A 16107-nucleotide genomic window follows, 5' to 3' on the forward strand; every position below is an offset into this window, starting at 1 on the left:
ACAAAATCCAGGATAATAGTTATCTTGAGGGGATGACTTGAGCATGTGATAGGGAAGAAACACACAGAGCACACCTAGAGCCTTTGCTGAAACACCTGAGCTTTCTTGGAAGATTCTTTTTTTTTTTTTTTCTAATTTACCTTTTCATTTCCGGTGCCCCAGCTTCATGTCAGGGTCTCAGTTCATCTCCCCACTTTATGCAGTCTCGTGGGATTATGTCCTGTCCTGCCACAGTCACTGTATTTTAAACTCCTTCGTTACTGAGGTTGGCAAGCTGGACAGCCAGAGCTTCAGTCCCAGCTGTAGCTTACTCCTCCAGTCCCTGGGAATTTCCCTTACTTTCTCTTGATCTCTTATATAGTTTTGAGAGGATATTTGTAATAGTTTATCCAAACTTCCCTGTTGGTTTTTGCCATTATACATCAAACCACTCCTGTAATTTCCTCTCTGAAATTGGTCCTTTCAGTTTTTCACGTCTACTTTGGTCAATTTTGGTCACCATATACCAAATGGAAATCATTCATCCCTCTGTGTTTTCAGATCTGCTGTCACACACCTGCGTGCTCTATTTATTGTCCTGGAATTCTATCAGTATGTATTATATCAGAGTTTATGTCTTATTTCTGGATACTAATCTTGTCAATTTTTGCTTTTTTTGTAATCAGTCTTACAAAGGTTTTATCTATAGGTATTTTCAAAGTATAAGCTTTTTGACTTATTCTACTTAACTACTATTTGTATTCCCTAGTTAATTAATTTTCACTTCATTCTTCTTAATTTTTTCCTAGTTTCTTCTGGTTTCTTTCATTGTTCTTTTTTAAATAGTTTTTAGATGAGTACTTAATTTCTTTTTTTTTTTTTTTCTAGTGACTGTATAGAAAATAATTTTTGTGGGCCCAGGAGTGTAAATCAGGGGCCCAATGAGAGACTTAACTCTGGGCTGGGCACGGTGGCTCATGCCTGTAATCCCAGCACTTTGGGAGACCAAGGCGGGTGGACCACGAGGTCAAGAGATCTTCTTCATGAGGCTGTAGAAACTTTACCTTTCCCTATTTGTGATAAAATATAAAATTTGCCATTGTAAAAGTGTAAATTCAGTGACATTAATTACATTCACAATGTTAGGCAACCATCACCACTATCCATTTCCAACATTTTTCCATCACTCCAAACATAAACTCTTCTCATTGAGCAATAACTCCGTTCCCCTCCTCCCTCCCCCGGTAACCGTTAATCTACTTTATATTTCTGTGAATTTGCCGGTTCCAAGCAGTTCGTATTCATGGAACCATAAGACATTTGACCTTTTGTATCTGGCTTATTTCACTTAGCACGTTTTCAAGGTTCATCTATGTTGTAGTGTGTATCAGAACTTCATTCCTTTTTTATGACTGAATAATATTCCATTGTATGGATATACCACATTTTGTCTATCCATTCCTTTGATGATGGGTACTTAGATTATTTTCATTAATAGCCAATGGGCTATTGTGAATAATACTGCTATGAACATTTACATATAATAATCTCTTTGTTTACCTGTTGTTTTAGTTCTCTTGAATGTATACATAGGAGTGGAATTTCTGAGTCATACGGTAAGTCTGTGCTTAACTTTTTGGGAAACTACCAAACTGTTTTCCATAGTGAAGGCACCATTTTACATTCCCACCAGCAATCTACAAGAGTTCTAGTTTTTCCATATCTCTGGCAACACTTGTTGTTGTTTTTTTTAATTATAGCCATCTTGGTAGCTGTTATATGGTATCTCATTGTGATTTTGATTTGTATTTCCCTAATGACTAATGATGTTGAGCATCTTTTCATATGTTTATTATCTATTTTGTATCTTCTTTGAAGAAACATCTATTTGAGTCCTTTGTCTATTTTTAAAATTGGATTGTTTCTTTTCTTCATTGAGTCTGGATATTAAGCCCTTATCAGATAGATGGTTTGCAAATATTTTCTCCCATTCTGTGGGTTGTCCTTTCACTCTTTTGACTGTACTGTTTCAGTCAAAAAAGTTCCTTTTTTCCATATATATATATATATATATATATATATATGTATGCACACACATACCATTGTGGGTCACTTGAAATTTCATAGGAATTTTAGGATCAGTTTTTCCATTTCTGCCCAAAACACCATTGAGATTTTGTTACAGAGTGCATTGAACCCTCGTATTGCTTTAGGGAGTGTTGTCATGTTAACAATTTTAAGTCTTACAATCCATGAACACAGGCTGTCTTTCCACTTATGTCTTCTTTAATTTCTTTGAGCAATGTTTTAGTTTTCAGTGTACAAGCCTTTCACTTCCTTAAAGTTATTTGTAGGTATTTTATTCTTTTGGATGCTACTGTAAATGGAATAGTTTCCTTCATTTCCTTTTCAAATTGTTCATTGCTAATGGATAGAAATACAACCGAGTTTCCTGTGTTGATTTTGTATCCTGCAACTTTGTAGATTTAGTTCTAACTAGTTTTTTGGTGCATTCTTTAGGGTTTTCTACATGTAAATAGTGTCATCTGTGAATAAAGATAGTTTTGCTTCTTCCTTTCCGATTTAGATACTCTTTCTTTTTCTTACCCACTTGCTGTGGCAAGAATATGTAGTACTGTGTTGTATAAAAGTAGCAGAAGGGTACATCCTTTTCTTGTTTTTGTTCTTAGGAGAAAAACTTTCAGTCTTTTCACCATTGAGTATGACGTTAGCTCTGGCTTTTTCATATGTAGTCTTTATCATGTTGAGGAAGTTCCTTTTTTCTTAGGTTATTGAATGTTTTATATGCAAGGGTATGGGTTTTTGACCGTTTCTCTGGGATAAATGAAAAATGCTTAAGGGATATATGAAATCCTATGACTATTTCATAAGATTATGCTAACTACCAGTACCACTACTTCCTTCCCCAGTACTACCATCACCATTGCACCCACACCTAAGATACCTAAGCATTTTTTTCTCCTACTGTAAGAGTGGTTATTTTTCTGTTTTGAGGGATCTCATTCTCATGACATCTTTGTAAGAATAAATGACTTACCCGGGGTGATGAAAATAAGTTTTAAACCAGATCTTCCATAGTCCACAACATGAAACAGCCCAGATGTAGCTCAGCTTTCAGGAATGAACTTTTGGTGAAGTACTTTAAAAACAAAAAGTCAAGTAAATATTAATGCTGCACTTACATTATTCTAACTCTTTAAAAAGATTACATAATTATAAACAAATTGTAACAACTTTAATTTTCAGAACATACCTATAAGCTGTATTGTTTCAGGTGGACAATGGAGATGTATCAAGGTTACACATATACACTTGTATAAGATTAGCTTGAGTTGTCAGTTTATTTACTCAAGAATATAGAATCACGTTGGAAATATGATGGCCACAAAGCATGTGTAAATGAACCATATATATCAGCACAGCTTCCCATGGTCCAGCGTCCTTTATGACAATGCCCAAAATACAGCACTGGATAAAAAGTGTGGAAATGAATTCCACACTATAGCTTTTTTATCCTTAGGGCTACATCAGTGCTCAAGAACAACTTAATGTCTGCTCTTAATGCTTCCATTTAAGAGAATGTTTGGAGATGTTCAGCTTCTTCTGGTTCTTGGACCAAACTCAGTGACAGTGAATCCACAACATCATCAAGCAGAAGAATCTGAATTATTGCCTGGGTCTCTGATCCCAGCTTACAACATCCCAGTGAGACCATTTCCTCCACACAAGCTACAGGGACCCAGCTTCACAAATGTGTGCTTTTTCTTCTTGTCAGTATCTAAAGGTAGAGCACTGAGGATCCATGTAAGTTAGTGAAAATAGAGCCAAATCCTAATTGCTTATCTTTAGATTCAATAGGTGACTAATCACTTACTATTGGATTATCCCACTAAAAGTCACACGGCACCAACTCCATTTCATCCTTTTCCTAGACAGCCCTTCTGGAAAGCCTTGGAAAGGAGATGTTTCAGCAGAGTCAGACAGTGTTGAATGCCAGAATAAACAACTCTGATTGTGTTGTGAACATAAGAGCTGTGAAGAGCCGCTGACCTCAGCTGCTCCTTCGGTTCCTCTGCAGCATCTACAGATGTGGAGAAATTGTGATGAGCTCTCAAGTCTCAGGGAACAGCTCCTAGAGTCCATCTCAGCCCCCGCATAGCTGCATCATTGACACAGCTGCCCCACCTCTGCTTAGGCAAAGCTTCTATGTGTCACTAATCAGCTTCACATAATTTAAAAGATTTTCCATCACTAGTTCTCTTGGCTTGCTGTGAAAAGGGAAAAGACTGGACCTTAAGAAAACCTTTATACAGAAGTGATTTCAGATTTTTCAGAGATTTAAGGTGATATGTAGAAACTTTAATCATAAGATCCCTTAAACAGAAGAATAACCACCCTTAGAGTTGGGAGAAAACCAAGAATGTGTTGTTAAGTAGTTAACAATGTTAAATGTTACAGATATCAAGTAATGTAAGAAATCAACCAAGATACATTGGCCAGGTGCAGTGGCTCATGCCTGTAATTCCAGCACTTTGGGAGGCCAAGGTAGACAGATCACTTGAGGTCAAGAGTTCGAGACCAGCCTGGCTGACATGGTGAAACCCCGTCTCTACTAAAAATACAAAAATTAGCCAGGCATGGTGGTGTGCACCTTAATCCCAGCTACTCAGGAGGCTGAGGCAGGAGAGTCGCAGCCTGGGCAACAAAGTGAGACTCTGTCTCAGAAAAAAAAAAGAAAAAGAAATCTACTAAGCCATATCATTTCAATAACTAAGATGCCATTGATACCTTTAGTAATAATTTCAGTGGCATAGTTAGTAAAGGCAGATGTCAAACAACAGTCCAAAGTCTTCATATTTGCCCAGATTTTCTCCTGCCTCAATTTAAAAAATAAATTTTAACTCCTGACTCCAATAGATCTTCACTGTCATTCTGAAAATGTCTCTTTATCAAACATTTTGGTTATCTTGTATTTCCCATAGACATGGCAAGTATTTTTAATCTAAGATGCTGAGCCCCTTTAGAGTATAAGCAGAATAGTGTTTTTTGTACAAATGTGCATTTTCTTTAAAGATGGTTGATAGCCTTCATCACATATTCAAAGGGGAGCATGACTCTTCTTTGGATCTACAGTTACAGAATTTAAGAAGCACCTTCCCTTTTGCCACCTTATCAAATGATTTCCTTTGACAGTACCTATCTAATAGGTAATTTCTGGTTTTCTCTGAATCTATATGTTCTAGATATCTCCAACTCAGTGTCATATCAAGGCCCTAAGTTGCATTTTACATTAGTCTTTTAAGTTTAGACTAAATAATGTATTGATAATTGCCTTTCTTGTTCTTACACTTTTATCAATCCTTGGCACTTTAATTAAAATCTTATCATAATGAACAATTTCTCTTTTTCCTAGAAGTTTTCTTATTCACTAAGAAATCATGAGGTGTTTGGATATCTGTCCTTATTTCAAAGCATGATCCTTTTCTGGAATTAGCATCTATTTCAATAATTTCATTTTTTTAAAAAAAAGATATACTGTATATCCTTGTTTATTATACTAAATCTGTTTCATGGCGATTTGTTTTTCAGAATAGCCACTTTTGTTTATGCCTTTCTTCTAGAAATAGTCTTGCCTACTAAACAATATTGGTTTTCTTGGCAAAATCTATTCAAGATTAATTCTTTTCAGAATGCAAAATGGTATTATTTATGTCAAACTGTGTTTTTAAAGTGAAGACTACAAAGCCATTGCAATTAAACCTAGTGGAAATGTACTTGAGAGAGTGATTCTAAAGTGAAAGAATAAAACTTAGAAAGATAGTTAAGGAAATTTTGAAGGTAAAGATTTAGGTGGCCAATTATTTAACAGTGTGATGGTGGTGGCGGTGATGGGCAAAATAACAGAAACAAATATTTATTTATTGGAAAGTGAATTGGTACAACCTTCATGAAAGGTTGTTAGGTAATTCATATGGAAAGCTTTTAAAATGTGCATTTCCATTTGCCCATCATTTCAACTTTTAATAATTTTTATAAGAAAATAATTGTGTGTGGCCAGGCGCAGTGGCTCATGCCTATAATCCCAGCACTTTGGGAGGCAGAGGCGGGCAGATCACAAAGTCAAGAGATCGAGACCATTCTGATCAACATGGTAAAAACCCGTCTCTACTAAAAGTACAAAAATTAACTGGGTGTGGTGATGCACGCCTGTAGTCCCAGCTACTCAGGAGGCTGAAACAGGAGAATGGCATGAACCCAGGAGGCAGAGGTTGCAGTGAGCCAAGATCAGATGCCCCTGGACCCCAGTCCGGCAACAGAGCAAGACTCCGTCTCAAAAAAATAAAGGAAAGAAAAGAAAATAATTGTGTGTGTGTGTGTGTGTTTGTGTGTGTGTGTGTGTGTGTGTGTGTGTAAGGATTTAGCAAAAAGAGTGGTCATACAGAAATTTTTTAAAAAGCTTAACAGCAAAAAATTTGAAACAACCTAAATGTTTAACAAAAGGTTAAGTAAATAAAATTAAACATGATAGTTAAAATTGTATTACAGAACCACAGTTTTGATAGAAAGTTCAGAGTAAATTGTTGAATGAAGCAAAACAACTTATTAAACTTCATACCATTTTTAAAATATATATTACATAGAGAAAAAAATCTAAATGTATATACAGGTATTGGTATTGTTCGTGATTTTTTTTTAGAATTTTTGCTGTATGTATTTGTTATACAATTTTAAACATCCAAGAAATATTTTTTAAAGGAAGGCTTTAGGAGATCTAGAGTTCCAAAAGATACACATTCTCCTAGTCTTCTTTGTTTCTAAAATAGTATTTTCTCCTTACAAAGCAATATTTAAAAGAGTAAATCTGACCTATTCATTTTTAGTCACATTTTTAGTTTCTGTAAAAGAAAGGCAATTATCTAAATGGAGGAATACGGAGCCATATACATTAGAAAAACATTGCTAAAAATTAAGGTTTGTTTTTTTTTAAAATCAGAGGCCCATTAATGTTAAAGAGCTCCAGCGTAGCACAGTGAGTGAAGACACCTGCCATATGTCTGTTTTTCTGCACAACATGGTAATTTACAATTACAATTAGTGTGTTTATATACCTCTGTAGTTAACTCATATTTAGAATATAATGTAAGCCCAAATCATTTTCATGTTTCTGAATGTTTACTTTTCAATTTTAAAAAGCATTTGAAAATATCAAAATCCTGATTTTAACACAGTAGAATCTTCTTTGCTTGTCATTTTTGAAGAAACCAAATGAATATAAATGAGCTCTATGGATTTCTGAGTTGGAAGGCAAGGTCAGTTCCTGTGATTACATCCCCAGCCAGTTGAAAGATGAACTGTCATGAACTGAATCCACCCCAATACCCAGTGAAATCCTTAAAACAAGTCATTAGCATTATCATGGCTACACCAGTGAAGAGAAACATGACAGGAAGCTTTGGGAGAGGCTACATAGTTTATCGAAGGGGCTACCTCTAGAAAACAGTTCAGCACCTAAGTCTGTCAAGCTGCAACTGTGTCACCTCACTTTCCAGCTAGGAGCACAGCTACTAGGCAGAATTAGCTACTTTGGTCTTGAACCTTGGACTTAGGTTTTCTTCCTGCAGCTTCCAACAAAATGACAAAATACAAACTAGCTTCACTTGCTGCTGTCACCTCTTCTATTGCCAAAGACTGTGGTTGGAAAAGGAAACGTTGGGGCCTTCCTGAGATTTCACTACATCTAAAAATCAATATTCTTTTTTAAAACTGTATAGCCTGAATGTCATTTCTTCTTCAAATGAGTAACTGTATTGCTTAACAAGTAGTCCTCCTTTTCCTTTCAGCATATATAATGTAGACCATCTTCTAGGTCTAGGTCGTGTGGCCAGGGCAGTGTATAAGATGCATTGGGTTGATTCATTATTTTAGAATGGATGATAATGTTCCTAAATCTGCTTTAAAACTTTGAGTATTATTGATTGAGTAGTGGAAAATCTTAACACATACCTTTTTAATTGAAAGAGAATTTGTTTCAGTATGCCACGCTATTCGTTTTCTAGGACTGCCAAACAAACTACCACAGATTGGGTGGCTTGAACAACAGAAATTTATTTTCACGCAGTTCTGGAGGCTAAAAGTCTGAGATGAGGTTGTGGGCAGGGTTGGTTCCTTGTGAGAGTTTTCAGGGAAGGATCTGGCCCAGACTTTTTTCCTTGGCTTGTAGATGGCTGTATTCTCCCCGTATCTTTATATTGTCTTCCTTCTGTATATGTGTGTGTCTCTATTTCCTCTTTTTATAAGTGATATTAGATTAGGACCTATCCTAATGACCTCATTTTAACCTAATTACCTCAGTAAAGATCCGTCTCCAAATACAGTCACATTCTAAGATACTAGAGCTTGGGACTTCCACACATAAATTTGGTGGCGGACACAATTCACCCAATAACAGCTACTACCCCTACTGTAGAGAAAAAAATAGGTGATCAGGGATAGGTTTAGAAAGGCAGAGAGACTTTGTTTCCTACAAAGGAGTTAAATAAGGTGGTATGATGGAAAGGAAAGAGTATTAGCCACAGAGTCAAAGAGTCCCAGATCTGCATTCAAATAATACCACCATTCTAGGGTTATCTTCTCAGGAAAATTTTACCAAAAATAAGATTTCTTCCCTCCCAATCAATAACCTTCTGGGCTGAAGAATTACAGTAACTTCTTATTTATCTGTATTTTCGGAACAGGACAATTGAACTCTCATCAGTCTCACTTATATTAGGAAGAAAATTTTGATATTTTGATAGAGATATGATTCTTAAATTTCCCCAGAAAAATGGATATGTGAACTTATTAAGAAAGCTGTGTCACTTTTCACTAAGAATTGTCAGCCACTAAGTTTATCAAGCTAATGTACAGAACAGTCAGTTGACTTGCCTTTAATTTGTTGTCATTGTGTTTATGAAAAGCAGAACTAAAAACAGAAGAGAACAAGTTTAGACAGTGACTGTTTTCATAAACAGTTTTAATAATATTGCTAAATCCAAGAAGACACTAAGTTTTTTACATTTATTAACTGTAAATATTTCTGTAATAATCAACCATTAAATAATACAGATATTGTAAATGATCACCTCATTTCAAACATTATTTTTTGGCACCAGTCTGCTTGCTAAATATGTATTACCTTTGACATTTAAACCAAAGAGAAGAGATGGGGGAAAAAAAAAAAACCTCCCCATACAGGAATTTAGTGTGTTATTCTTTACTCCCCTGAAAAGCCAATCACCGCAACACCATAGGGAAAAAAGAACGTTTTGCTGCTTCTGTGTCACATCATTAAAGTAGTTAATCTGCAGCCATAAATTTTTGTCTTCTGGGCCAAGAAATTTCAAGTAAAATACTAACAAAAATGTAACACTTTTAAATGAGAAGTGAAAGCATCTTTATCCTTTTTATTTGAGTTTCCAGAAATGGCATGCTCCATAAAAAATTGTATCATTTTTATTTTTAAACTGAGTTTCTTGCATTAGTCAGTAAACAATTTATTTGGTGAACATTCTCTGTGCACATATATACACCATGTGAACATTTAAGAAACAGAAGGTGCTTGAATTTGTGAGATTTAAATATTTTCTCACAGTTGATCCAGTGATACTACAGTTGAAATAAAACCATATATAAATGAAATACCACTTTCTACTAAGATGTAAGTATAGATTTTTTAATTATTGTTTTAATGAGGACAATAACGATTCCATGTATTCAGTGGAACATCTCATAAATCTTTAGCATGTTTACTCTCATGTGCATTCTAAGACTCACCATAAAACTACCTATCCTAATTACAGATATGCATATTCATTTTATTACATTATCTAACTAGACATATTTTATATTGCTAATTTTCCTGCAAATATTATTAACTTTTAAAACTATAGGCAATTATTTGATATCTCATTTATGTTGTTCTCCTAAAAACGTGCATACACATATCAGTATACATATTTTAAGTATATTATGTGAAATATGGATTATGTAGACCATATGTAATACCCCAGGACATGACAAGCAAAATGGTAATACTTACCATAGCAATATTTGGCCATTTCCAAGACATCCTTGCTGTGGTCCCAAACCAACTCCTGCTTTTCCTCCAGGCCCCGCATCTTCATATTCGTGTAAGCAGTAACATTGTACCTCTATACTTTATCCTCAGTGACCAAATTTCTAATTAGCACCTGTTAAGGGCTAGGCACTAAAGATTCAGAATTAGACAAGAAGCACATAAGCTTGAGAGAGGAAAGAATTGAGAAAATCAAGGATTACATCACCAAGCGAACAGTGTGAGAGGAATGGGCAGAGGAACAACACAAAGAAAGGAGCAAAGAACTCAGTGGAAATATATGGAAACATTCTTAAGAACAGGGAACAACATAAAGGATAACTAGGAGTGGAGGAGGGTGAGGAGAGAGAGAGAGAGAGCAAGAGAGAGATGACCAAAAGTCAGGAAGGGGAGGAAAAGTGAAGGGAGTTTATTTTGACTGAAAATCTGGACTGTAATTTGTTACTGAAATTAAGAGTTAAATGTAGTGGTAAAAATACACTCATAGACAAAAAGTTATATAGTTCTCAGTATATAATTACTTGAGGCTTCCAAAATGCATGAGAAGAAATATTTTTTTAACATTAAATATTAATATATCAGTCTTTCAAAAAGACATTGAACAGCACAATAGATAATTTATTTAATTGTAGTACTTTTGTTAATGACGTTTTTGTCATTCAAGACCAAAAAAAATCATTCTTCCTGTGACTGGTTTTTATATCGACTTATGTCAAATAGCCTAGGTCATAATACTAAGTTCTAAGGTTCTAAAGGCCTTTCTTCCAGGAACTAATGTCATTTAGTACTGCTGTAAACCTTCTTGATGATTTGCATTGGCACCATGGATCAGCAAATCCAGTGTTATTAATGGCTTAGCAGATCCACTGGCCTGTTCTTATCAAGAGTCAATTGTCTTCATTAGACTTTTGATTTAAAAAAAAAAAAAAAAACTGTTAATCAGTTTCTTTAAGTTTATTATAATCTCATAAATAAACCACTAAAAAGTGTTTGGAAGTTGAAGAAACCACCAGACACAAGACAATCTCTTAAGTAAAAGCCTACTTGCCTTTGTTTGCAAAAACATGTATCTGATTAGAAACTCTGTTGACTGCCATGGAATGCAGTTAAACTGTTTCTGTTCACAGCTCATTATACGAGAGAATGCCTAGCATGATACTGGAGATAAAATAGATATCAATAAATGTTTAAATCAAACAATTGACTTAAGATAAATAATTCTTCTGCATTTTATTCTCACATGAAATTAAAATGATTGGTATACTCCTGGTCAGAGTCATTCTGAGAACAGCAGCAAAAAAAAACCAACCACCTTTGTAAGAATTATTGAAAACCATTGAGGCATAAAGAACAATGCAGTTCTTAATTATACTTTTTTTGTGAAATGAGGAAACTGTATATATATCTTTAGTTATTATTAAGTCCGGTGTTGCTTCCATCTGTGAATACTGAAATGCCTTAATGTATATATTGATCCTTATAAAACTTTCTAAAATGAGAGTCCAGTTTCTAAAATGAGTCCCTATAAAACTGCAGAATTCTAAAAAGATTCATTTTTCCCCCAAGTCATGCAGACTCACTGGTGTCAGTGGCTATGAATAAACACATGAGTCCTGACACCATACTTTGTTTTTAAATACAAGTGACACTTTTTAGCATAAATTGTTTCAGCAGGTGAATTTTTTTTGCAGATAGGCCAAAAATCTATTAGAACCCAGCACTGATAGATCTATTTCTTAAGAATGTCTCTTACTTCTGATAATTCCCAAAGTATGTATAATGAAACATGTTAGGTGAATAATTTTGAGAGGTCTGCTCAAGGCAGTGGGCTCATGTTTAGTGCATTCCACTGGGCAATTGCCTTTTCAGACCCTTACCATCTACAGAGGAGAGCCAGAAGGTATATACCCTCATAGCTTAAGGTTCCTAAAAGTTAAATATGTTGGAATTTAATAAGAATATTTAGAAAATGGAAGTTAAATAATTATTCTAAGAACACTGAGAGTTTTTTGAGTTATTTGTAACTCAACTTGAGGTAGAATATAGCTCACTCGAATCATAATGCCGGATGAGTTGTTTTCCAGCCAGCTCTTAAAATGTTTTACATGTTATAGTTTAAATATTATAGTTTAAAAGGGTTAGTAAATGCTTTTCCAGAATGAATTTTCACATTGTCTTCTGGAAAGCATGTACTAACCCTGTTATTGTCCAGTGCTTCTGCTCTCTTACCCGAGAGAGATAGCTATAGCTAGTTTTCAGTTGTTTATGAATACGTTGTTTATTTGGGAAATTATCCACAATGAACCATCATCTTAGACTAGCTTCTCCTTGTTTCCCAGTATATTTTCTTTTTGAGACGGAGTCTCGCTCTGTCGCCCAGGCTGGAGTGCAGTGGCCGGATCTCAGCTCACTGCAAGCTCCGCCTCCCGGGTTTACGCCATTCTCCTGCCTCAGCCTCCCGAGTAGCTGGGACTACAGGCGCCCGCCACCTCGCCCGGCTAGTTTTTTGTATTTTTTTAGTAGAGACGGGGTTTCACCGTGTTAGCCAGGATGGTCTCGATCTCCTGACCTCGTGATCCGCCCGTCTCGGCCTCCCAAAGTGCTGGGATTACAGGCTTGAGCCACCGCGCCTGGCCTTCCCAGTATATTTTCTATGCCACTTTTTCCCACTACCAAGCTAGTATCTTCTCAGCAAATGCAAACTACTTTTAATTATGCCAAGTAAAACATAATCAGAAGAATAAACTCCCTCTCTCCCACTATCCCTCCTTCTATAATTATTATGAGGTATTAGAAAACTGAATATGAATAACGTTGGATTGCCTACCACTTTTAGTCATCTATAGCAGTTACATGGATAATCTAGAAACTTCTTGCCCTTAAACACATATTAGCATTTTAAAATGCCACTATTATAATTTACTGTATAGTAATTTTACATATTCAAATATGTAGACATGAATTCAAACATGAATACATGAATATCAAGCTCATGTTTTATAGCACTGAAAAAGAAGCTGAATACAATCTACTCTTTTCAGTTACTGTACTAGTACAGACTCTTCATTTTAAGTTACATAACCCCAATTCAAGCTTCTTACCAAAAAAGAAAAAGAAAAGTATTGATTCATGTAAACTGAAAAACCCAGATGTAGATCTACTTCTGGTATCAACAGATCCTGGGACTCAAATTCTGTCATCCAAACTCCTTCCGTCTCTCTTTCTACTTTTCTTTGCCTGTTGGCCTCATTCTTTCTTTCTCGCAGAAAGGGCTTTTTCACACAAACAGGCAGGGTATCTACAGGCAGTCGCAGCAACTTCTATTCAGCATAATCCGAGAGAAACAGCCTTCTCTCTGCCCTAGCATCTAAATATCACTGAAGCCAAAGAGGTCACATATTAGGACAGGCTGTGATTGGCCAGCCTGAGCCAGTACCCGTATCTATGAGGGGGTTGGGGGTAGGGCATGGTATTATAATTGACAGCCTAGTGAAGACTATATGGAGTTGAAGAGAAATGCTTCCCCAGAGAAGAGTTTTGAATATGTCTACCATCATTGTCCTTGTGTCAATTTTTCCAGTTTCTTGAAAAATTTAATATACGGGCCACAGTTAGATCTCAGGTTTCTGATACAGAGAAAAGAGAAAGTGTAGGATACTACACACAGGAAGATCCAATATTATAAACACTAGAACTGATCCATCACTTGACCGATATTCGAATCTGTGATTCTGAAATAGACCTCAATGTTAGCACAGTGCCCCAAATCATTTTTGCTGTATCAACCAATTACCACATAAAGCCTGAGGCCTGCTATGTGGAGGGCCTTCTTTCAGTACTGTTCATTTCATTCAGAACCTGTAATCCCTGACATGAGCCCACTTATCCACCTACCTATATCCGAAGATAGCTTACTGGCATTGGTACCACAGACCAGGAGAACATGTAAGCATACAGAGACTTAGTCTGTTAGTTCTTCATATTAATCCTATTTTATCTTCTGGTATAACCAATTTAATCTTTTTAAGGGAGAGCTGCTAATATTTTGGGATTATTCTTACCAGTACTTAATTTCTGTCTTGATCATACTTTCATTTGGTATCTATCTTTTTAACAAATAACAGTAGATTGTAATAATCAGTTTTATAGAAATTCTTTGGGATTAGCAAGGCCCTTGTATTTGTCATCTCATTTGTTCCTAAGCTTCAGGCAAAGTAATCCCTAAAATCTCACTGATAAACATGTTTTATTTTGAAATTGCAGTGAAAAATAATGACCCAGAACCTAGATTGTTATGCATAAATTATGTTTATATCTAATTAAATTCTTACAGTGCTCTTGTTTTTGTTCTTTTCCCCAGTTCTGATTTTCTGTTTTTAATTTCTGAAATAACTTTGTTGTATATGATTTTCTTGTAGTCTGCCTTAAATTCCTAGTGGAAAGAAATAGGGGTATTAGGTCATCAATAAATTAGTCAAGCAAACTAAAATCACTATACCAGCTACTGTTCTTCCTCTTATATCCTCAGAGAAGGTAGAAAATATACGGTTAATGTCCTTTCAATGCTTTACATAGAGCAAACTTATTTAATACAGTAGTTCCCCCCTTATTTGCAATTTTGCTTTCCACAGTTTCAGTTACTTACAGTCAGTCATAGCCAAAAAATATTAAATGGAAAATTCCAGAAATAAACACTTCTTAAGTTTTAAGTTGCGCATCATTCTAAGTAGTATGATGAACTCTCACGCTATCCTTCTCTGTCTCTCATGGAATATTAATCATTCCTTTGTCCAGAATATTCACTCCATATATGCCACCCTCCCATTAGTCACTTAATAGCTGTCTCAGTTACTGTATCAGCTGTGGCAGTATCATAGTGCTTGTGTTCACGTAATCCTTATTTTACTTAATAATGACCCCAAAGGGAAAGAGTAGTGATGATAGCATATTGTGATAATTGTTCTATCTTACTATTACTTGCTGTTGTTCATCTCTTACTCTGCCTGATTTATAAATTAAACTTTATCATAGGTATGTGTGCATAAAACAAAACACTGTATATCTAGGGTTTGGTACTATCCATGATTTCAGGCATCCACTGGGGGATAAGGGAGGATTACTGTATCACCTAGTGACTATATTTCAAAACCGACTTGCTCTCACTAAAACAATTTCATCATTTGATATATTGATAAACAAGTCAATTTATTATAAAATATTTTATTTCATTAATTACAAAACATAATTTTAACTAGCTAAGGTTGGAATACATCTTGCAATAAGTGATAAGAAAGCATCATGCCATAGCTTAATTGGCAATGTTTTTCTTTCTAAATGATACAAAAAGTAATGATGAATCTTATAATCAATGGTGTCTTGGATGTGATGACACATGATACTATAATTGACTGTTATAGGTCTTTGTTTCCCCTAAAGAGTTCATTTAAGTCAAATATCTATTGGTCCACATCTTTTGAGAACACTAGGTTTGGTTTAAAGATTCCCTTTTGTAAAGTTAAGTTTCTTTTGGTGATGTTAATTACTCCCTACTGTGTCTATTTTGTAACATCAGATTTTTGTTAATGTATTTCTTAACTCAGAGCACCCTTAGGTTAACAGCTCCATTCACTGGTCATTTTTACTCTTCTTTTCGTATGAAAAAAAAAAAAAAAAAAAAAAAAAACAGTGTCAGTGTCATTTAGATATTAGTAATTTATTTTTAAGATTTAGAAGAAATCTTATGTTTCATTCAAAGCAAAAACAATCTGATATTAAGAACCTGCAATTCTTATGCGTGAAGCTGTTTACATTAATCTCAATAATTCAGTTATGACTCTTGCTCTAAATCTCTCTGGTATGTTTCTACTCTGATTTAGTGCCTTGTTTAAAGATTAATGTTACAGAATAATTTATAGCAGCTTCACAGATGGTATTTGAATCTTTGTAAATGGGCTTTGGAATCCTAGGCACAACTCCGTGGAATCTTAGGTTAA

General features: G+C 35.2%; 1 protein-coding gene across 3 annotated transcripts in view; it reads left to right on the forward strand.

Moving 5' to 3' along the window:
- The window catches only part of FAM172A (family with sequence similarity 172, member A), a 509928-nt gene that overhangs the window by 385751 nt on the left and 108070 nt on the right, over positions 1 to 16107 (forward strand). The gene's annotated exons all lie outside the window — the stretch shown is intronic.

Source organism: Mandrillus leucophaeus, unplaced genomic scaffold, assembly GCF_000951045.1.
Source record: "Mandrillus leucophaeus isolate KB7577 unplaced genomic scaffold, Mleu.le_1.0 Scaffold353, whole genome shotgun sequence".
NCBI classification, from domain to species: domain Eukaryota; kingdom Metazoa; phylum Chordata; class Mammalia; order Primates; family Cercopithecidae; genus Mandrillus; species Mandrillus leucophaeus.